Raw genomic sequence first — 24,874 nt, forward strand, 5'->3', positions numbered from 1 at the left:
CCCTTCTTTCTTTATGGGGATGCAACATGCCTTATTAGTTTTATTTTTCCTCTAAACCCCACCGTGTCAGGAAAGGATGTGGAATCTACTGACCCCAACAAATAAACACAGGAAGTGCAGTAACATGTTTACAAAGCCAACCAGCATCTAGTACTAGTAGTCTAACATCTGAACCCATCATAAAGGCACTAGCCCCAGGATACAGCAGTTAATATAGAGAATTTGGCACAACAAGTCAAAACGTTGAATATTACTGTTATTATAGCTTTAAATTATGATTCAAGGAGACAGTGTCAAATATAAATTAATAACAGTGTAATAATCATGTTTTTAATTGACACTGAATACATTTTATTTTATTAAATATAACCATCTTCACTGGTGGCCTTTCAAACACACACACACACACACACACACACACACACACACACACACACACACACACAATTATTATAAATAATTATTATAAATAATTAAAATAAATAAATAAATAAATAAATAAATATATATTATATATATTACATAAATATATATACTGATGCGCGTGGTGTACACTAATCTCTGTTCCACTGAGCATCAGAGGAAATGTTGTAAAAAAAAAACTATTTGCCATATGTGAGAATCAAATGAACAGGCACCCCGTCATGCAAAGAAATAATAAAAACACAAACAACAGAACAAATCAAAAATAGATAAAACCTGAGGCACTATTTAGTGAGGTCATTTGCATAGCCATGGTACAGTCTCAAAATCCAAGGATGTTGCCAAAAAAATGTCCTTACAAAAACTCAGGATTATGGAAATAAAGTTCATTTTAAGTGTTTGTTTACCATTTATTACTTTTCTGCTTCTTCTCTGTGGAGGAGTTTGAGTTGGTGTTGTCCTGGCAAGCGTAAATCCACACCTACAGGACGCTAACACAGCGAGATTTGATCTCACAACAGTTGGAATGAAAGATGGGCTCTCTAGCCAGTGAGCCAGGAGGCCAAACTTTCAGATCACGAATCAGAGTAATACTCTCAGGCAGCATTGGAACGTGCAAAAGCCAACAAACTGTCAAGTGCAAACTAAGTTCTCCTTCATCTGAGAGCACATACTTATTTCACAGCACTAGTTAGCATTTCTCATTTACTCGGCACATAGACAAGACTATTAAAGCTGCAATCTAGTGGGAATTACATTGGCAGTGATCAAATTAGTTATAAGCTATTATGTAAGATGTCATTTATATAATAAGACCTGAAAATGTGACCTATGCTTGCAAACAATTATTAGTAAATAACAGCTTCAACTTACCATTTGTTTGACACAAATTCACGAAGAGAGGCAGAAAATACACAAACTATAACAGGATATTGTTACTGTGATATACTGTAAAATGACTCATACCATGATGTCAGTCATAGCACCCACACATATTATGCATGAATGTACTCGTCATGCAAGAGCCAGAACAAAATGCTACCATTTCATTGTATTCACATGCCAAATCAATTCCAAACAACCCATAGGCTGAGTATGAATGAGGTAATCGCTTATGAACCGTAATAATCACTGAGTAATATTACACCACACGCACTTAGTTAAATAAGTCCCTCTGACATCATCCTTCAGAATGCCATACCGTTTCATCATAGTGTGCATATGAATGCACATATACACATATATGTACATCAGATGCTTTGATTGAGATGACGTGTTTTTGGTGTCACATTTTGTTCTAGCATAAAGCTTAGAAGTGTACACAACCTGTTTAGATGCATTAGTGGTTCAGTGGGAGATCTAGCCTTATGTAATAGCATCATCTAGGTCACCATACCTAGAGGAACTGAAATCATTAGAGATGCAAAGCAGCACTGTTATACTTGGGGCTGTCTGTTCCCAATTAAGGTGTTAACCAGGCTTGGGGAGTGACGGAATATTTGGAATGGTGTTATACAACAGAAACAAAAAGAAAACAATTCTGTTAAAATGACATTATAAATGAACATAATTATGTACAATTTGAAAAAATGACAATTTTGAAGCAGGATTGTAATTTGCGAATATTACAAATGCAATATATTTTTCAATCAAATGTCAGTTGTGGTCCAACTATTTCTACAGTTGCAAACTTGCAATGACGACTACTGAAAAAAAAGCTTTAAACTGACATCGCAACATTTTAGTTTTCAGCAATATTTATCGCAGATGACTTGAATAGCTCTACTTAAAAATTAATTATCTTTCTAGAAGCGCATCTGCATGGAAAATAATAATAATAATAATAATTTTTTTAATACTTTTTTTTTTTTACTCTTTAGTTTACAACAACCAACTCGAGCATCTTTCAATAGCCAAAAAGCGAGTGAATAAATAAATAAACAAAAATGTCCTACCTGAGTTATCATAGGCTACATTTTTACTGTTGGCTGTTTCTGTGCAGGAGTGTGCATTCATAAGATTCTATTTGTGCCACAATTCACTCCAACTCGCCTAATAAAAGCTCATAATGAAAAGCAAACAAATTGCTTGCAATCTGGATAAATAAAAATACGACAAAACCAAGAAATTCCAAAAAAGTATCTATGTGCTTTATAGTTAAATATCTCAGGACTGGAACTGGACACATGTCCATTTTGTGATACTTTTCCCCCCACAATTTTTAGCTTGATGCTGATCATTATTTATCTCTATTATTATAGAAGAGATCTAATATGACTTTTCTATAAATTTGTCCATTTGTGGCCTGAAAATGAAAGAAGGACATGAGATATTAGAACAATGCCAAGGTGAGGAAATGATCACTTAATTTTTATTTTCAGGTGAACTATCATTTTAACAAAATTTTTCTCTCTGAAACTCACAGTGCATTTTATGTAATTTCATTAATGTTTTATTTTATTATCCATTTGACAATCACACTAAACCATATAGTGATTTCAACTGTATTTTTACATATTGTGCAGACCTATGTAGAATCTTTGCCACTGTTTTCTAGATCAAAGAGAAAACAAAACAATACAAAAAATATATATATTACTTAGTCTATTATTTAGTAGTTACTTTTCCCTCCCAAAAGTAACTTAAAGGTCACCAACCTTAGATAACCCTAACTAACTTTTACATTTTTGACAGGTAATTAGTCATTTGCATCAGAATACAATCAAAATATCACAATAAAGCCAAACCTATAGTATTAAAGGGTTAGTTCACCTAAAAATTAAAATTACCCCTTGATTTACTCACCCTAAAGCCATCCTAGGTGTATATGACTTTGTTTTTTCAGACAAATACAGAGTTATATTAAAAATTGTTCTGGCTCTTCCAAGCTTTATAATGGCAGTGAACAGTGGTTGAGATTTTGAAGCAACATAAAGTGCATAAATCTATGGCTCAGTTTTTATTTGAAATGTCCGTTGAGTGGGACTATAACTAATTCTCCTTGATGTTATAAAATAACATACTGTACTATCTGCACTACACCTAAACCTACCCAAAAGTATGAACAAAAGCGAATGTGATGTAAAAGCACAATCGAAAGGATGCCGTTTTAGCTTGTTTTCCGATCTCTTACCTTTGAGCTCTTTCATCATGTTTTTTACGGAATTCTTACCCAAGAATTCCACATCCTAAGTCCAATTGCATGCCTGCTGAGTTACCGAGCAAGCTTATTATGTCCAGAAAGTGAAACATAAGGAGCTGTAATCATAAATGTGTGAGAAAAGTGTTTGCTGTTTTACCACGTCTAGTGTTAATTTCTGTAGTAATCTGCAGTGAAATTTACTTACTCTGCGTTTTGCGACAGTTCCCACTGGTATGCTTTCATCATGAGATCAGGTTGGAGAATATGCTAGTCATTTAATTTTTTACATTTTTTTGTGAACTAACTATCCCACTAGCAAATGACGTCTTTATTTCCAAGAGACAGCCGGGCTTAGCGGTGCTGTCTGTTATTATCAGCACCTATGGCAGCTTCTAGGTTACAGTTTGATGGCGGATTGAAATCATAACTTGTCAGGTGCATACTGCCACCTATCGTACCGGAGTATGCAGCATGGATTATTATATAGCTTCACGTAATCAAAAAAAATAAATAAAAATCCATACACATACACATATATGTATATAAACATACACTCATACACATACAAGGTTCCATTTTCTTCCAGCCTGATTAATCTTTTGTTTTAGACTATTCCTTTCTTCCTTATATTTTATACAGTACAACAGTGTTCTGTGTTTTCTGTGATTTTACATTCCATACATTCATCTGATTGACTTTTACCTAACATATATTACTTCCTCCCTTCTGTTCTGTTAAACATCTGTCACTTCAGTTTTTTTTTTTGCTGTTTTGTCTGCTTTCCCATTGCCTTTTATATTTACATTAGCAGGTACGCAGCAGAATCTCACATCGATCTGAAGTCTCTGCAATCTGAACAAACTTTGGTGTATTTTTAGTATTAAATCTTCTCTGTTAGATTTCATATTTTGAATAATATAAACTACAGTCAACACAACATATCACTTTATCAGGTTCTACTTCATCTAACCACTGTAAACCTACAATAATTGGCATTATCTCTGCCATGTATACTGATAAGTGTTTTTTCCCCAATATTTACTCTTATTGTTGGTACATATATTCCTATGCCTACTCTGCCTTTATCACCTTTGGACCCATCTGTATAAATATCTAAATAACTGTAATATTTACTTCTTATGTACTGATTTCTCAGTGTCCTTTAGCCTCTGTCTCTGGAATAAATGAGTCGCCTGACTCGCTCTCTCTCTCTCACGTGGTTTTACTGTCAATCTGCTTCATGCTTTAGCAGCTGATCCCTCTCATACTCTCGCTCTAAATGGTAGGGCCGCTCCTGCTCTTTGGTAGTGGAATTACGGACGCAGGGGAGGGTCGCGAGAGGAAGTGTAGTGACTGGCAGGGCAGTGTGTGTCTAAGCTGGTCTCGACCTTCGGAGCACATTGGGGTTTCATGGAACGCTCCTTATTGTGCATTCTACAACTACAGCTTCCAGCGAAGCCGTTGGCTCATTAAACATTCATGAAGTGAAATCTGTTTTGCCTTTCTTTTCCTAAACACCGGCCTGGCTTCAAAGAGAAAGTGTGAAGGAGACCTTTCTATATTTATAAGTCCTTATACAAATCCCCCTTCTGCTTGAGCAGTGGAGATATGAACCATATGGGGCCAGTAGGACTTTTGCTCTGATGAAGACCCTTTGTACACATTAAAATTTAAAATGGAACCAGGCATCTGTGTCTTATTCCCAACCATATTTCCAGGCAAAGTCTTCGGTCTCCACTCGCCGCCTATCATCCTAAATTGCCCCCAACACCAGCGGACTGGCACACCAAACATGTAAGTAGGCACAACAACATATTGGAAATGCATGAAAATGACCTAGCTTGAAACCCAGAATAAGTGTTTGCAGACACATGAGAGCAACACAGAGTGAAAACACAGATCAAAATGTGTATCAAACAAGACAAGACAAGGAAGAACGTTATTAAAGAGTGTTGTTAGGGCAAATGCATGCAAAATGTATGAAAATGAGCAGCGCTACACAATATAATATGACTTGCTGCTAAGGATCGTGAAGCTTGCAACCTCAGACATATTATTTTTTAATTCAAAACTTCAAAAACATTTTTCTATTTATGAAACATTCAAACATATTTTTGCAGATGTATTACCAGCTCTGTGCCAGCTAATGGTATTTTGCTTGTCACTAGTAAGATCTGTGCAATCTGATCTGTGCCATTCTTAAAAATATTCCTGTTTGCCGTAACCCGACCGACCCTGTCAATTTAGGACCGACTCAATTTTTTTTTTAGTCCGACCGACTTGCCGATTGTAAATTTGCGTTAAGACAGACCAATTTTTTTTACTCTTCAAACAACTAATACAAAAGCAATAAAATAATATATTAAGTAAGTATTGTAAATATATAAATTTCCTAGGCCTACATACAAACTAAGGCTATTTTCCTTAATTAAAAAAAAACCTGTGACGTCATCTATGTTTACACGGATGTCACACTGCCTGTGCGTTCGCTTTCTCTCCTCTCATTCACTGTCAGAGTCAACCAGAGCAGGATTATCCATAAGGGCACTTGGTCCAGTGCCCAGGGGCACCAACCATTCACAAAAACTAGGGGGGCACAACATGACACAAGCTTTAAAAATATTTTTCGTAAATTGTTTTATTATTAACTTGAAATTCTTGAAAGACCATACATAGCTCGTTTATGAACACTAACTTAACAACAACAATAATAATAATACATTTTAAATAAATAAAGATTACATGACCACTATCAGTCCCCCACTTCTGTCCCCAATCTGTCAGAGTTGAGTTGGTCCACAACAAGTACACGTAAATGTGTCATATTTTTTAACGGCTTCAGAAAGATAACTCGCTGAGTGTTTCTTCATTTTCTTTGTGGTGGAAACGCGGCATAAATGAATCAAAATGGACAGATGTCAATTGAGTGGATTGGCAAAAAGAGAGTTAAAGAAAGACAAGGACGCTAGACGTTTAGCTGCAATTCAAAATGTTCCAGGGATCTAAAGTTTTTTTTAAAAAGAGTGAAGAATGAGCTCAGGATGACAATGACACAGAAGCGATCCCTGTTTCCCATTGAAGTTAAAGTTAAAACATTACCGTCTACAGCCACGAGAGGGCGCTCTATGCTACTCAGTGCTCCTATAGTCTACCACTGAAAAAATAGAGCGCCCTCTCGCGGCTGTAGACGGTAATGTTTTCTCTTGGTTCTTGGTTCTAAATAAATGCGACTTATAGTCCAGTGCGACTTATATGTTTTTTTTTCCTCGTAATGACGTATTTTTGGACAGATGCGACTTATACTTAGGTGCGACTTATAGTCCGGGAGTGGGGTGGGGGGGGGCTTTTGAGGTATAGTGCCCAGGGGCACCACACTGTCTTAATATGGCCCTGGAGTCAACGGTTCGCGCTTGGTAATGATGGCTGCGGCTGCAGTAAACAAAATGTTCGCGGCCACTGTTCAAAGTCATACGGGTTCGGGCACCATAATACATCTAAAAAAAATCATTAGAACCCTATGATTAAAACAGCTCGACACCGCTTTAACTTGGCACGAAGTTCTGGAAAAACTGTGCCCAGAACTTTTCCCATCCCTTCTCCCGTCTAGTCTAAAACTGTGTCCGTGTCGACTGTCACTTATAGCTGAAAAACTAAATTCGAATTTTCTACTTAAATATGATTGTATTCGAATTTAAAATGCATAATTTCAGTTAGGGTGAAGAAAAGCTTTTTGCTTCTCTTCTGAGGCCTCAAGATAGCGCATCGAGCAAAATATTACTGCACATTTCAGTTTTGATGTAAACAAGATCTTCTCCACATTGATGTTCTCTCTTTTTTTCTTTTTTTTTTAAGTGACTTCAACTGGATAGGCTAACATAACCTTATAATGCAATGCCACATACATCGTCATCGCATCTCGTGCGCCACTGATAAAGATCAAGTATACTTCGGCCGTCCGCACACTGTCTGCATTATGTCCTTTTCATCATCCGCGTGCGGGCATTTTTTGAGACCCGCGCGGACGGTGAGTGTAAGATAAGACGGCAGCTAATGCGTGTCGAGCTTGTCCGCCTTTGAAAGTTGTGTAACACGGCTGTGCGAGCGGCGATATGGAATGGAACACGGACTGTGAAGTACCGGGGCTCATAAGGCAGCTTCCTTAATGCACACCTAAAATTCGAATGCAACGTTTTTGCATTCGAATGTGTTCCAATTCCAATTTTTTTTGACAGCCCTAGAATCGCCTATGCGATTTTTTTGTTGTTGTTGACATTTCTAATGGTAAACACAGCCATGTTGAAGCCTGCATTATGGCAGTCCACTCTGCTTATTGTTTTTTGAAAATGTTGCACTCCTGTTTGTCATTGTGCACGTAACTTCACGCCAATAAATCATCAGAAATATTGGTCTTTACATTCGTCCTGCCTGTTGTAGAGCCCTGCACGGGCCTCAAATCTAGGCCCGAGCCCGGCCCTGGCCCGAGACGCTCAGGCCCTAGCCCGACCCGTGTCCGACAGCTCATCAGAATTATCAGCCCGAGTCCGAAACGAGCCCGTGTTTTTATTTATTTATTTATTTATTTTATTACACAGCAGAAGCCTGCCCTATTTGCAACAATTAAAAAGGGGTCAGTTTTGTGTTATGTTTCTTTTCATTTCTTTATCAAGTTAATTTAGAAAAATGTTTGGAGCATTTTTTTTTAAATGAAGATTTACATTAATCAGCCGAGCTGACAGCGAGTAACCTAAAACATATTTAATCCATTAAGCCTCTCAAATTAACGCTTATACTTTACTTGGCTACAATGAAATCCATAGATATAAAACACTTCAAGCATATCACACAGACAGTTAGTTTAACATATGTTTATTTATTAAACCACAGTGAGTAAAATAAAAAAATTGAAATACTGAGGCAGGCTCGCAACAGCGCTCGCAAACGAAATGAGAAATAGCCTACAATCTAAACAAATTAAATTAATTAAAAACAAACTTGCAGTTATCTTACCTCAAAAATGCACCACAGAACATGTCCATTCTTTTTTCCATTGCGGGACACTAAACACAGAGCGAGCCAGTCTTGACAGTTGCGGTAGCAGGGTCTCGTGCTGTTTCCACCATAACAGCACATCTCGTCCATCACCTTCCATGTTGTGATTGAGGCGCATGTATTGCTGTACTTCATCGTCGTCATCCTCGTCCTGCTCCACAATGTTTTCAAACTCGGCCAGCGCTCTCTTCTTTCCTGCGTGGCCCGCAACAACAGGTGCAGACACAGAAATGCTCGCCGCTGCATGAATCATCATTTATAATTATTAGTTGGCTAACTAGGCTATGATTAATACATTAATTTAGAGGCCTATAATAGCTACTACTACAATAAGTGGATATAAGTAAAGTATAATCGTGGGTCGCGCTGACGGAAAAGCGTGCGTGCGTGCGTGAGACTGTCATGTCAGTATGTCAGTATAATTATAACGGGTTGAATTATCAGATTATGAAAGTTATGAGGTTATGAAATGTCTATGTTTGTTTTTCTATCGTCGACGTCAACTTCTCATTTTTTTTAATTAATGTCTAAAAATATAAATAGAAGGATAACCCAAAAAAGGCCCGAGGCCCGGCCCGCATGTGAGCTATAACGTGAAAATTGGCCCGAAGCCTGGCCCTAGGGGCATAAATAAGTCGGGGCCCGTCGGGCTCGGGCTGAAATGCAGGGCTTTAGCCTGTTGTCCGTGGATTTACCTATATTTGGTGTTATTTGCCGTATAGAACTTATTTAGACATGCAAAATCGATTTTACAATCGATTCAATGAACACTTATTACTCAAATCAAACAGGATTTTTTCACAAAAGTGACAACCCAAGAAAGCAAAGTAAACAGTCTCTCATTTGTAGGTTGCATTGATACCTAGTGGTGGATGCAAGTAAAACAGTATAACAGTACCTCATGTTTTTCTTCTCACCTGAAATTCATGCAATAAACATGTTTTTGACAAAGATTTTAACTATGTTTGTGGTCTATATAGCCTGCATCAAAATGAGGTTTGCAATTATGCTCCCGAAGGCTCGGGTTGAAGACACAGTCAGTGACGTCACAATATGCTAATTTGTTTAAATTCATACTTACGTCATCACCATCACCAAAAATTTCCTTTTTTTTTACATTGAAACATGAAAAAAAAATATAGACAGACCTACCGAGCCTTTTTCTTTTTTTTTAATTACTGTTACTGCAAACCAAAATATTTTTAAGGATGGCCTTAGAATAATTTTTTCTTTCGCGATTTTTACACAGTTATGTATCATTCGTGGTAGCCCTAGCAACACCAAGGTCATAGGTTTGATTCCAGACACTTCAAGTACTGAAAAATATGTATCCTGAATTAAAGTAATTTTGGATGTCAAATGCAAGAACGTAGGCCTAAATGTTGTAGTTTTACTAAAAGGAACAAAATCTTAATGATGGTGCTTAGATAAGGTCTCAAACTCAATTCCTGTAGGGCCACAGCTCAAAGTTTATATAATATAATATAATATAATATAATATAATATAATATAATATAATATAATATAATATAATATAATATAATATAATATAATATAATATAATATAATATAATATAATACGTAAGGGTCAATCAATCCGAAAAAACTTAATTGAATTCAAAAGCATCACAGCTGAAAGAAATCATTATTATTGTTCTTTGATTCAATTTGGATGTTACTTAAATTCACATCTTGAAATTATATAGTTTTATGCTGATCTTGTACAAAACTCCACTTAAAATCTAGGGCACACCAAACTTTTTCAGGGCAAAAAGTATATACTGAACTTTTCTGTATAAGTTTTTAAGACTACAGCCAAACATCCTGAAGGCATTCAATGCACGTTTGTGAAACTGTATGTAAGCAATAGTCACTAAGCAATAGTAGCATTTGTGTTCCAGTTTGCAACCTTCCCTATAGCCTCTAACATGACATACATATATAGAAAGAACAATGCACATGCACAGTAATACATCCACAGAGCTTCCATAATTCAAAAGCTTATATTTTCAACAAGTGCTCTTTCTTTTTGAAAAAGGCACAGCAGTGCACCTGACACATTATGAAACATTTATACTTCTATTATCCTTAGACCAATAACCTTCTCTTTTTTATTTCTGCCATCAATCTATATTCGGAAGCCAGTCATTCTCCTCTAGGGAGCATTTAGGGCTGTGTGGCAATTTCCTCTTAGAATAGAGTGAGATGAGAGAAAGACAAATCTAGATCTAAAGTGCTGCATTATAACACAATATGTCATTGCACAGTCTAAATACTCAACCTTAATTTATGAAGTTTGGACCCACAGACTCAAGGCTGGCTCCATTTGAACCAGAGTGCAGGTAGAAGGGTAGAAGACAGACACTCGCAAACTATGATCATGTTAATGCACATTACATTTAACAGTGCAGATAAACCCGCAGGTGGGTGGTTAGAGTGAAATTGTTGGCATATGGTTTTCCATGCTATACTTGATCTAAAACAGCATTAAGCTCATTCTTTTATTATGCATGCATGGTTTTATGAACACATATTAAAAATGACCATTTAATGACCCTTCATAATGAGCTAGTGAAGACAAAAAGTAGAATAAAAATTATGCAAAACTATAAACAATCAGTTATGGACTAAAGACGTGTTAATGTGCATGCTTTCTTTTTTTTTTTTTTTTTTTTTTTTTTTTTTTGCATCTTAATTTTATGCCAAAGAAAAATGCATAGAGTTCAAAAAATAAATACTTTTTGACGAACTGTCAATGCATAAAACTGTGTAAATTAATTAGTGAAAGAATTATAAACATTTTCACCCAAATGAGATTTTGGGCAACATTTCCCTGCATCATACTTAAAAAAAATATATATAAATAATAATAATAAAAAAAAGAAAAATTTATTGGATCCCTCCCTGTTCTTGTACTAAGCTGAATGATGGCTGAAGCACAAAAGCATCTACTAAATTAATATGATTTAAATAATATAATTTTACTGTCTATCTTTTTTCTTCTTGCATATAACACATCTTAATAAAAGTGGCACAGCTTACCCCACTCTTTCCTACATACCTTCCAGTACAGAGTATATTCATATGAGAGTTAACCTATAAAAATTAAAGAAAAAAGTCCACAGACACATTATATATCAGCTACCCAGGTGCAATTGCTTCAAATAGCTTGGGTCATGTTTGTGTGCGGTATGTGTTGAACCTCCGCTAGTCTTTGTGCAAAACCCAGGAAAGTGTGGAGTCTTAATCATTTATGGACCCCCATGGAGGACACCAAGGCTGACTTATTCGCATCATGCCATCCTAGAATTGGAACAGCAGTATGCAGAGAAATCCTCAAACATTGAAATCCTAGTCAGCTCAGAAGAAGATACTGTAGCTGTGGAAAGGGATGAGAGGATACTGGACAAAAATGAGAGCTGTTTCCCTGTTTACTCTCATGAGTAGCTTTTCACTTCATTTAGATGGCTTTTCTTAATTACACCTGTATGAATATCTTCATATTGACAGAAAACTATGCAGCTGACATCTGGATACACCTGCAGTTGAATCCCACACCTCCCCTTCCCCTGCAGCACTTTGAAAAGATGAAACTACACAGTCATGTGGTTGTGCTGCTGGTTTGCGTCTCCCAGAACTGTGCTTCAGAGTGTCAGAATAACTCCTGCATACTAAGCACTCAAAACAAAGAGCTGTCAAGCCTTCAAGACAGACTTTGCCTGAAATCCAAAACAGCAATACAGCACAAATGAGACAAGAGAGACGATTTTTCTTGCCCTTAGTTTAGTGTGTGTGAATCTGTGAAAGAGGGAGAATCAGTGTGAAGGAACTGAGAAATAGACATAGAGATACAAAGAGAAACAGTCAATTATAGTTTCATACGGGCAGCATTCCAGCAGCACCTTGTTTAGATTTAGTAAACTAGGGGCAAGATAGTAGATCAATGCCATTTAGAGGCAGCTGTTTGGAGGGACAGTGGAAATAGAGTAGCTGGTGCAAAGTGCCTAATTCATTACCGAACAATAATGCATATGCTAGCGCTAGAGGCTGTGCCACCTGCCCACAGAAACTGAACCGCGAGAGGCGAACGAAAACGACACTTGCAAATCTCAAGTAAACCGTGACCATGACAATGAGACAAACAAAGAGAGAGACTCCCGCCCCAAATTCCTGCTGGATTTGTATTTGTTTCCGATAGCTCTGCGTGTAGGCAGACATCATCCAGGCACAGTCAGGAATTAAGGTCTTACAGTAGTTGAGGGCTCTGTTGTTCTTCGTTTCTGTGACAGTTTCACCCGAAAAGATCACGGCTCTTGTCTCCTTGGACGGAGTCTATTAAATACACAGCACTCCAGTGCCCCAAGAATTCATTTCCAAATCATATCAACCGCACTCAACCCAATAATTACACTCTGTGTAATTAAATCTGACTAATTAAAGAGCAGGAAAAAGTCTGATCCCATGACTCTTGCTTAAATAAGAATATTTATGAAAGATAGAAAGATGGAATGATGGTTAGATAGAACCAGAGATAAAACAATAAAGAGAATGTTAGATTGATAGAATAGAATGTTGATAGGTAGAACTCTGGGCAGAAATATTATCTGAATTATAAATAAAACTTCAGTATAGACAGAATGCTAGAGGACCTGACCTTACTGAATGACATGTAGAATGAAAGACAGCTAGAACCATATAAATATACATGATATAGATGGATAAAGCTAAAGAGCTGTAGATAAGAACAAGAGACAGAACCATATAGAATAATGGAACCATAGAAAAAAAGCATTGATAGAACAAAAGTTAGATTGATAGATAGACCCATAGATGGAACCATAGAAAAGAACCATAGATAGAACAGCAGAACAATAGTTAGAAGGATGTGTAGATCCATAGATGGAACCATAGAAAGAACCATAGATGGAGCAATAGAACAATAGTTAGAATGATAGATAGATAGATAGATAGATAGATAGATAGATAGATAGATAGATAGATAGATAGATAGATAGATAGATAGATAGATAGATAGATAGATAGATAGATAGATAGATAGATAGATGGACCCATGGAAGACCACAGATAGAACAGCAGAACAACATCTAGAATGATATAAGAATAGATAGAATTAAACATAGAACCATAGATGGACATAGATAGAATGACAGAATTACAGAAAGAAAAAATAACGGAACAACAGATAGAACCAAAGATAGAATGATATAACCATAGATAGAAAATCAGATATAAGGATAGGTAGAACCATAGACAAACAGAAAAAATGAATCATAGATGGCATATTAGACAGAATAATAGAACCACATGAAATGTAGTCAGAACAGCAGAAACATGGATGGATGAATGGTTTGAACCATAGATGCATAGAACCAGAGAGAACACTAGAGCAACGGAATATTTTACATTGATAAATCTGGTTATTAAATGAGGAGGTCGGAACTGCAGCACACACACACACACACACACACACACACACACACGCACACACACACACACACACACACACACACAGAGGCATCAAAAGTGTTAGAGCCGCAGCAGCATCTGCTCCTCTGCCTGCGGTTATGCTCCTGACACTGCGACTTTTTATAGGATTGTTATGCTTGCAGGAACACAAGCTTGATTAGTTTGAAATGAATGCAAATTAATTAATTATCATATTAAGACAAAACAAGATTGAAAGTCAATTTTATGGCCCCAGGAGTTCAAATGGAATTGACAGCCTTGTCAACACAGGAAGGAAAAGCAGATGAACAGGTGAGCAGCCGTGTTTGTTCTTTAGTAACTCATCTCATCCCTCTTCAAAAGCAAGTCGAGTGACATTTAGCTGAACTTTGAACAGTAATGGCCACTGTGTACTAGGCTAATGAATGTCATACAGACTGCCCATGGCATTAAGCCACCGTCTGTAGTGTTAGTGCTTAGCTGTTCGGAAGCTTAGCGGGAAGTCGTGGCCTAATGGTTAGAGAGTCGGACTCCCAATCGAAAGGTTGTGAGTTCGAGTCCCGGGCTGGCAGGAATTGTGGGTGGGGGGAGTGCATGTACAGTTCTCTCTCCACCTTCAATACCATGACTTAGGTGCCCTTGAGCAAGGCATCGAACCCCCAACTGCTCCCCGGGTGCCGCAGCATAAATGGCTGCCCACTGCTCCGGGTGTGTGCTCACAGTGTGTGTGTTCACTGCTCTGTGTGTGTGCACTTCGGATGGGTTAAATGCAGAGCACAAATTCTGAGTATGGGTCACCATACTTGGCTGAATGTCACTTCACTGTTCTTAGAACTTAATTTCTCACCCTAAAATGACCTGTTCAGTGATCATTACCATAAGTGTTACTTTTCCCTATGGAAGCTGTTTTTGGCCACCAAAAAAATAAATAAAAAAAGAGTTCAAATGTTGAAAGTACCTTTTATATATATATATATAAAATATCGGGCCAGTGCAAGCCAGGGTTTAAAGCGGGCCGGGCGGGGCTCATAGCCTCGGGCCAGTAGCACCGAGGCCAGAATAGCGCAGGGTTTCCACAGTCAGGGCCTGAAGCTCCGCTGCGCGTCACTAAAACATGCCCTTTACACGCCTCTCAGAACAACGTTACGTAACCTCATCATTTCACCAACAAAGAGAAGTTTTTCAGAAAACTAATAAGAAATAAATCACTGGAACATGCGCGATCACACAGGAACATGATAAAAGCGGCCGTTTGTTTGCATGCTTTGTTAAATATTCAAATTCAAAAGTATCGATGTTTTAACTATAGAATAAGTGATACATTGATTATAATGATTTAATTTATTAGGACTCAAAACTAATCACACATAAATACACTTATTTCTATTTTATTTATTTATTTTAATGCTTATGAAAATAGCCTGCTTATTCAGTCGAGTCTGTTTCTGTTTATTTGTAGCCACAGTTGCCTATACGTCACATTTAGAATGAATGAAAATATCTCTATTTTTATAAAAGCTCCTGAACAAAAACATTATTATATTTTTTTTATGATAGGCAACGTGGAGCTAAACTCTCGAGACGAGACTTGTGACAGATAATATAAATTACTAAATAAATACACGATTGTGATAGAGAATAAGAAGCCGACGTCTGATTTCTTCAAGCGGTCATATTTACCATGTTTACTATGGTAACATGTTTAGCGTGCATAGTCTTTTACATCGCTTAAAATATTTCTGCCTTGTTTACGTGATTATAATCCACATCGGATCGCGTTATTTCAAACACTCGCTGCTGATTGAAAGTGAGTTTTGAGCTCAACTTATTTTATAAAGTGTTTAATGCTGGTGTTATAGCTGTTATCTTTCTGAAATGATCCCCAGTGCAGACGCTCTCTATTTTTATAAAAGCTCCCGAACAAAAATCATTATTATATTTTGATGATATGCTACGTGGAGCTAAACTCTCGAGACGAGACTTATGACGGATAAAATATGTTAAATAATTAAACAATTGTGATAGAGAATAAGAAGCTGACGTCTGATCTCTCCTAGTTGCATTTACCATGTTTACTATGGTAACGTTAATGTTTAGCGTGCATAATCTTTTACATCGCTTATAAAGTTTTCTGCCTTGTTTAGTGATTATAATCTACATCGGATCAAGTTATTTCAAACACTCACTGCTGAGTAAGAGTGATTTTTGAAAAGTCTTTAATGCTAAAGTTACATAGCTGTTATCTTTCAGAAATGATCCGCGCTGATGCTCTCCAGACGCGGAGAAACTCCGCCTTTGTTCATAACCCCTCTTCTAGCCCCAGCTGGCCCGCTTTGCCCCAAGGTTTTCGCTGGACCAAAAAACCCTGGCTGTTGGCCCCGAGGAAGCCCCGACGAGGCATGATCAAGCCCCAGAAGTGACAGTGGAAACGCGACTGGCCCTGGCATGCACTAGCACGCCCGGTTTAAGCTCACCAGTGGAAACGCGGCTAATGCATTTAGGCATCTAGATGTGGTGTAGACAACTTGCTGAAGTTCACACCGAGCATCAGAATGGGGAAGAAAAGGGATTTAAGTGACTTTGAACGTGGAATGGTTGTTGATGCCAGATGGGCTGGTGTGAGTAATTCAAAAACTGCTGATCTACTGGGATTTTCACACTCAGCCATCTCTAGGGTTTACAGAGAATGGTCCGAAAAAGAGAAACTATCCAGTGAGCGGCAGTTGTGTGGAAGAAAATGCCTTGTTGATGTCAGAGGTCAGAGGTCAGAGGAGAATGTGCAGACTGGTTAGAGATGATAGAAAGGAACAATAACTCAAATAACCACTCGTTACAACCAAGGTATGCAGAATACCATCTGTGAACACACACCACGTCAAACCATGAAGCAGATGGGCTACAGCAGCAGAAGACCAAAGCGGTCTTTTCAGTTAAAGACTCCTGTCAGTTAAGAACAGGAAATAGAAGCTACAATATGCACTGGCTCAGCAAAATTGGACAATAGAAGATTGGAAAAAACGTTGCCTGGATGAGTCTCGATTTCTGCTGCGACATTCAGATGGTAGAGTCAGAATTTGGCATAAAGAATATGAAAGCATGGTTCCATCCTGCCTTGTCTCAAAGGTTCAAGCTGGTGGTGGTGGTGTAATGGTTTGGGGAATATTTTCGTGGCACACTTTGGCAGCATTTGAGCATCGTTTTGTGGACCATGTCCATCCCTTTATGACCATCCTCTGATGGCTACTTCCAGCAGGATAATGCACCATGTCACAAAGCTCAAATCATCTTAGACTGTTTTCTTGAACATGACAATGAGTTCTCTTTACACATATGGCCTCCACAGTCACCAGATCTCAATCCAATAGAGCACCTTTGGGATGTGGTGGAATGGGAGATTCACATCATGGATGTGCAACCGACAAATCTACAGCAACTGTCTAATGCTATAATGTCAGAATGGACCAATATCTCTGAGGAACATTTCCAACACCTTGTTGAATCTATGCCATGAAGAATTAAGGCAGTTCTGAAGGCAAAATGGGGTCCGACCCGGTACTAGCAAAGTGTACCTCATAAAGTGGCCAGTGAGTGTATGTATCTATATATATATATATATATATATATATACCGTAATTCCTCAAATAAAAACCGGTAGTCAAATAAACGCCAGGCCTCTTATAGTGGCCGGAGGCGTGGTCAACACGGACAAATAAAGGCCGGTCTTAAATAAAGGCCGGGGGAAAATTGTTCGGATCACCAGTACACTGAACCGAGAACCGTTTCTGTTGGACGCGTCCGATTCGAGCTGAGCTGATGATACTGCGCATGCGTGATTCAGTGTAAAGCAGACTGACACAGAGCGCGTCTGAACCGAACTGATTCTTTTTGTGATTGATTCTGAACTGATTCTGTGCTAATGTTATGATCTCTGTCCACTGGAACGCAATCACTTTTAATTTAAAACATTTATTTAAAACAATTACTTATCAAACAGATGGAATTAGAAATAAAGACCTGCCTCTAATAAAAGCCTGCGTCAAATAAAGGCCTGTTACCTTCTGCAGTTCAGGTAAATAAAGGCCCCGGCTTTTATTTGAGGAATTACGGTATATATAGGTGCTTTCAACATTTTAACTCACAATCTAGTCATTGATTCCTCTCAATTTCTTAGTTAAAAAACAAAACAACAACAACAACAACAAAACCCCCCTGAGAATTCTGTCTTCTTGCAATTTCAAGTTTAAATCTTACAATTCTGACGTTAAATGTTCTCTACAAAGCTGATATTTCTACAGCATTTAGGATTTCGGTTCAGACTTCCCATTAAAATGAATGGAGTTTCATATCCTCGCTGAATAAAAGTGCAGAAAGCAGCTCAGCTAATTCAAAAGATAGTGAGCGCTTCACCATATGAGGTAATGCTTAATATAGCAGCTTCATTTGAATGTAGATAACCAACCGTTGTTAAGCTTGGCCCCACTTGCTTACTGACACCATGTTTAACAAAGCCAGTGTTGAAATGTCAATTAGAAAAGCCGAGTTTGTTGACATTTTACTATTCTATAGATTAGCACTCCAGGCATATGAAATAAATCAATATTCTCATAGAAGTGAATTGACTGATTCAATTCAGATTCTAAATGACCTCCCATTAAAATGTTTGCTGCACATTAAATGTTAGTGACCCATATAAATGGAAATATGAATTGATTTTATTAGAGAATCAACCAATCCATAAAACACATTATTCTCACATTATTATTAACTGGAGATCAGTATTTTTACAGATTCAGTCAAAGCATGTGCTACTGACTTGCAGACTATTAAAATGTCATTCTGATCTTATATACAACCAGATATATGGTGATCAATAAAGTGAAGAATTATAATAATACTTGAAATTTATAAGCATTATATTATTGCATAGTATGTGAAAAAATAACAATGATACTTAAACATTGTAGGTAGAATTGTGTCTTAAAATCAAGATGCATGGCTGTTCACAAGTATCTGCTTGCATAGAGGGATCTGCACTTGTGTAAAGTGGATTATAATATCTGTTTGAGATGTTAAGTTGTGTCTGTAATGGTTCTCTGAGAGATTATAAGACACTCTTTTTATCCACCTATGTGTGTTTAGCATCTCTAAAGAACAATGAATCACAGTGCGCACTCAAACACCCTTTCACAGAGGGCTATTAATTTGGCTAAAGGACCTCATTACACGGGTGACTAGGTCATTGAGTTTCTCTTCTCCTATTGGTGGAGAATGAAGATGAGGGAAGCTAATCGCTTTTTCTACCTCACTCTCATTTCAGGAATTTGACACATTGTACCCCATGACTCCAATCACAACTTTCTCTTTTATAGTTTCCTCTAAATTGAATTCAAAGCACTTTGCTGTCCACACTAAACAAACAAAACATGCCCGAAAGCTGAACGAGGCCAGCCTTTGGCTATTAACACACCCCTGCAAAGACGTGCCGGTCCAAAACAGCAATACATCACCATTTCACTCTCTGCTAATACATCAACATCACTGTAAGCATCTCTAATGTTTGGAACATCTAAAACTCTCCTTCACACAACCAATGCAACCTTTCAAACAAACATTTAAATGGATCCAGTGGAATCTTTTTACCCCAGTGAATATTTCTCAGGGTAGATTTGTTTTCAAGTCTCTACACCAGTGGTTCCCAACCATATTCCTGGAGGCCCCCCAACACTGCACATTTTGCATCTCTCCTTTGTCTAACACACCCATTTCAGGTCTTGGAGTCTGTGCTAATGAGCTGACGAACTGAATCAGGTGTGTTTGATTAAGGAGATATGTAAAACATGCAGTGTTGGGGGGCCTCCAGGAATGTGGTTGGGAACCACTGCTCTACACTGTATGTGCATATAGTTTAAAGTCTTTAAACTGTAATTGCTTAAAGGGATAGTTAACCCAAAAATGAAAATTCTGTCATCATTTACTCACCCTAATGTTGTTCTAAACCTGTATGAGTTGCTTTCTTATGTTCAACATAAAATAAGATATTCTGAAGATTGCTGGTAATCAAAGTTGGTGGTTGCCATTGAGTAGGAATAAAAAAAAAAAAAAAACTAGTTTTAATACAAATGTTTGCTTACCAGCAATCTTCAAAATATCTTATTTTATGTTCAACATAAGAAAACAACTCATACAGGTTTGGAACGACACGAAGGTGAGTAAATGATGACAGAATTTTTGGGTGAACTATCCCTTTAAGATAAAAAATTCACCACCATTCCAAAGTTTGGGAACAGTATTATTATTTAATAACTCAATAGTTTTATTTTTTATTTTTATAAATCAATACTTTTATTCAGCAAGGATGCATTAAATTGGGAGTAACAACGTTTATACTGTTCTTCTTCTTTCTACTGATCAATAAATACTGAAAAAAAAAACATTTTCTAAACATTAAATATCTAGCATGCAGCACAACTGTTTTCAAATGTTGATTTGGCCAATAAATATTAAAAAATAAATAAAAATAAAAGGCCCAATGTACAGCATATGAAAATCCTGCATGCTTTCATAATGGCTAGTAACATTCACACAAACATTATTTATAATTTAACTGATCTTTGAAATGAGACAGAATTGTGTTATGTGGGTATACAGTGTGATGCAAACATGATGTACAACCCTCAAAGACACTGCAAAAAGACATATCATTAGATAGGACATAAGAGGAACCAAGTTGTCGTGTTGTTCTTCAGCAGCGTTGAGGGCTTGTATTTGCAAAGCATGCTACTTATCTCTGAGCCAGAGTGTCTATATTTGGCTTGTACTGCAAAATGTTTACTTGCATGAGTTAAAATCAAAAGTAAATATTAAGGGCTTTCAGAGCCTTGGAGGCTTTAGGTCCTTGGAGAGAAAATTTAAGAATAACTGTCTGCTTTTGTAAACATTCTGTTCTTCTCGGCTGGCCGACCCATGGTATAATCACAGTCTACAATGCCCCAAAACAACAATGGTGGGTGTAAATTTAAGATTTTTTTAAATAGATATATTCCTTCAATATACAGCTCAGAATGTTCGGGACATTCTCTATTATCTGATGAAATTCATGGGCAAGAATACAGTACGTGTAAAGATGAGATGTCAGTGAGACAAAGCAGTTATTGACTTGTTGTTTTAACTAAGGCCAGGCTGTGAATGGCATCAGCTGGATTGTGTGTCAAAACAAAGACAAATAAGCGCATTTCCCCATGTGATATAGATTTTACCCAAAAGTTCAATAAACAAGAAGTTAATAATGAGAAACTTTCATTTCAGAGACAATATTTCCAGTTAACCTGTCTATTTTGGGTTTGCTAATAAAACTAGGTCCAATTAAAGCCACAGCAGAACCACATCCTTAAGTAACAAGTTTGTAACTGAATGACTCAGTGTTTTGAGCTAACCAGTTTAGCGATTTATAACATGACTCACTGATAACAACAGTCATTTGGGTTGCACTTTATTTTACAGTACGTGTACGTACATGTACTTATAGTGTACTTACAGTGTATTTATCTAAGAAAGTTCTGGTAATACAAGGTAACTACATGAGGTAGAGTTAGGTTTAGGGGTAGGTTCAGGGTTAGTACCTAGTTATTACATAGTTATTGTAATTACTATAATAAGTACATAGTATTTACACTAGGAACAGGACTGTAAAATAAAGTGCTACCGTCATTTGATTCCTCCCTGAATGAATCAGCAAATATTTTAATGAATTTCTCATAAGATCAAGGCACTTGTCGCCACCTACTGGTGTTACTATATAATGTAATTTCGAAAAAAAAAATTGAGAAAGAAATAATAATATGTATTTATGTATTTCATAATACTGACGTTCATAATTTCACTGAGATGTTATTAAACCCAAACTTATACAGAGATAATATTGCAAGTCTCATAACTGATCATGAGAGTTTCTACTTTTTCCCAAAACAGCCAGCCTACTTGGGTTTCTGAATAACCCGGTCTGTCCAATCAAAATGTAATCCATTGAACCCAGAACCTGAAGTAACCGCTGTTCACCCCGGTGTTCATTTGATCTTACATAGCTCTTTTTGTTCTTGACAGAATACACTGCAATGCTCCATGGCTTCAGATCTAGAAGTGGGTCAGTACTCAGGGGGTCATAGATTCGATAAACAGCCGTAGTGAACTGATATCATGAAGCGTTATCAACATCAATGTGCCCTAAAGTGAGGCACATTACCATTGTTTGCTCTAAGGTCACCATAGTACATACTTCTAAGCACTTACTGAAGATCAATGAAATTTTTGTTATAGGCAAATATTTTAACAATGGAATAAACCTTTTTATAAAAATATTTTATACATATATAAAAATGCTTATGCACTGATGAACATTTGTTTATCAGATTATGCTATTAAAGTGTAATTTTTCCATTTGTATGCAATACTGTAATTCACTAGCTAAGAGTGAGTGAGAGAGAGAGAGAGAGAGAGAGAGAGAGAGAGAGAGAGAGAGAGAAATAGTAATAAATATGAATTTTGACTGATAGCATTATTTATTTTGTTTCCAGATTTCTATAAATATATCTTGATATATTGTTATCATTAATTTATTTGGTCATGATAATCGTGCAGTCAAATATCTTGTATCATGACAGCCCTACTTGGTATCCTACCTACAATGGTAGATAATAATAATAATAATAAAAATATGTTCATGTTATAATGAGTGATGTACATTTTAGATGCAATATTGTCAATAAACCATTGCATCTTTGATCAACAGAGTGGTGTTTCGTTCCTGAATGATTCAACATTTTTGAACGAATGGAGTGAGTCAATGATTCAACAAGCCATTTAATTAAGACAAATGCTAAATTCGAAACTGCATAATAATATATTGGTTTTACTACTTTTTAAAAATATTTTTATAGCAGAAATAATAAGAGTATTATACTAGTACAAGGCTCCAAAATCATCAGGTATTAAGATTCAGAATTATTCTTCTGCTTCACTGAATCCTCCAAAGATTCCTTCTTTTTGGTGCTATAGAAATGGCCACCCTAGTACGGTGACCATATGTCCTCTCTCTTTCCCAGAAATGTCCTGGCTGGGATTTCAAAATTGCCTAAAATGTCTGGGTTTGGGCTTTGTTTTACACTTGTTTTCATAATTGCTAATAGTAATGATGACCAATAGCATGTAGCCAATCTACATAATCAACTAATCATGATATGCAAGGATGCTGTATCTACAGAGAGTGGCCAAAGCACTGTTAAAACATTATATACAGTATGAGGACTGTAGAGAGCATATCAAGCCAAAACCCAGATAATCTAAATACATTTAGAAATCCTGGCCAGGTTATGATAAAAAAAAATGGTGGAGGTCAAAAAAAAAAGGTCAACTACTGAGTGATGCATTAGTGGCAATGATAGACAAAGTTTAAACCTGAATGTGTCTAATTTGGACTGCCGAAATCGATGAAGCAATTAAACACAAATGCTTAATGCCACAGCACGACATGATCTCTTTCCTCACTAGATCTGATAGGTTTCAGAATTGCAAACGCAAGCACTGAGAGTTCCCACACGCCCAACGAATAGATGCCTTGTTTTGATTAACACCATTGAAGACATCAGAACTGAATTGTTTAATTGGTCTTATTCCTCTGATTTGCAGCAATCTAAATTATGTTTGATGAATAGTTAATACTAAATTTTTTTTAATCCAAAAATATTAAATGCAATGATTCAAGTATACAAGTTTCCCTTGTTTAATATGTATAGATTGCAGACAGCAAATGAGAGCATTTTTAGAGAGCTTCGCTAATGCATCCCAGCACTTAGCAAGGTGGGCCGCCCATTCTGAGCCAGAGGGCTTGAACATGACTCATTTTCAAAAGCAACTTAAGAAGCATACAAATTGGACCCGCAATTCAGGTGGGGACAGACACTTTAGCAGTAAATTATGCATTAAAACTGCACAGGTGGCAAAAGGGAGTCGCGCAAGCAGCTGGGAATTTACGCATCACCGTCAGCAAAGACTCTTCTCGCAGCCCTCAACCGCAACCAACAGATGTTTCTCCATCTTAACATTTGTCTCCCAGCTTCGTTTTAAAGCGCAAGCAACCTCTGTGTTCCTCCGACAGCTTAATCAAACAGCGGTGAGATTATGCTGAACAAAAGTGTTTTGGGACTGGCGCCTGGATCAGACCAGGCAGCTGCTCTGTCTAATGATACGTCAGCTTTACAGCTGTCAGTCAGGGGAATGACCGTAGATTTTGCTGCCTCATTCAAAAAGAAAATGAAGAACATACGTTTTTGAAGGAAAGGGTAAATCTTCGTTCTCTAGGGTACATGGCGGCTGGTGCCTTTCAAGGTTGGGGAAGTGCAGAAGCTTCTCAAACTACTACTAAAGCAACTTAGACCTTCAAAAATCAAAACCATCATAAATGAAACACGAAAAAATAAATTTTTGTAACCCCAGGGTCCATGGTTCTCATATATAAAACATAGAATCCATAAATTTCATAGATTTTGCATTCACCCAAAGGTTTTCAGATTTATAAAACCATGCGTACGCCAAAACCTGCGCAAAAATCTCTTTATAAATTCCAGTCAGGGAAAGATTGTGCGTACGTGCATCTCGACCCCTCCTCTGGAAATCACCATATATGGAGCTTACAACTCCTAGATTTACTATGCATAACCTCATCTGCATATCATTTCCATGCAAATTCCTATGCATGTGACACCATGTTTAACACAGAGACATTAAGGAAATATGAGATAC

The sequence above is a fragment of the Carassius carassius genome, chromosome 23 (assembly GCF_963082965.1).
Source record: "Carassius carassius chromosome 23, fCarCar2.1, whole genome shotgun sequence".
Lineage (NCBI taxonomy): Eukaryota > Metazoa > Chordata > Actinopteri > Cypriniformes > Cyprinidae > Carassius > Carassius carassius.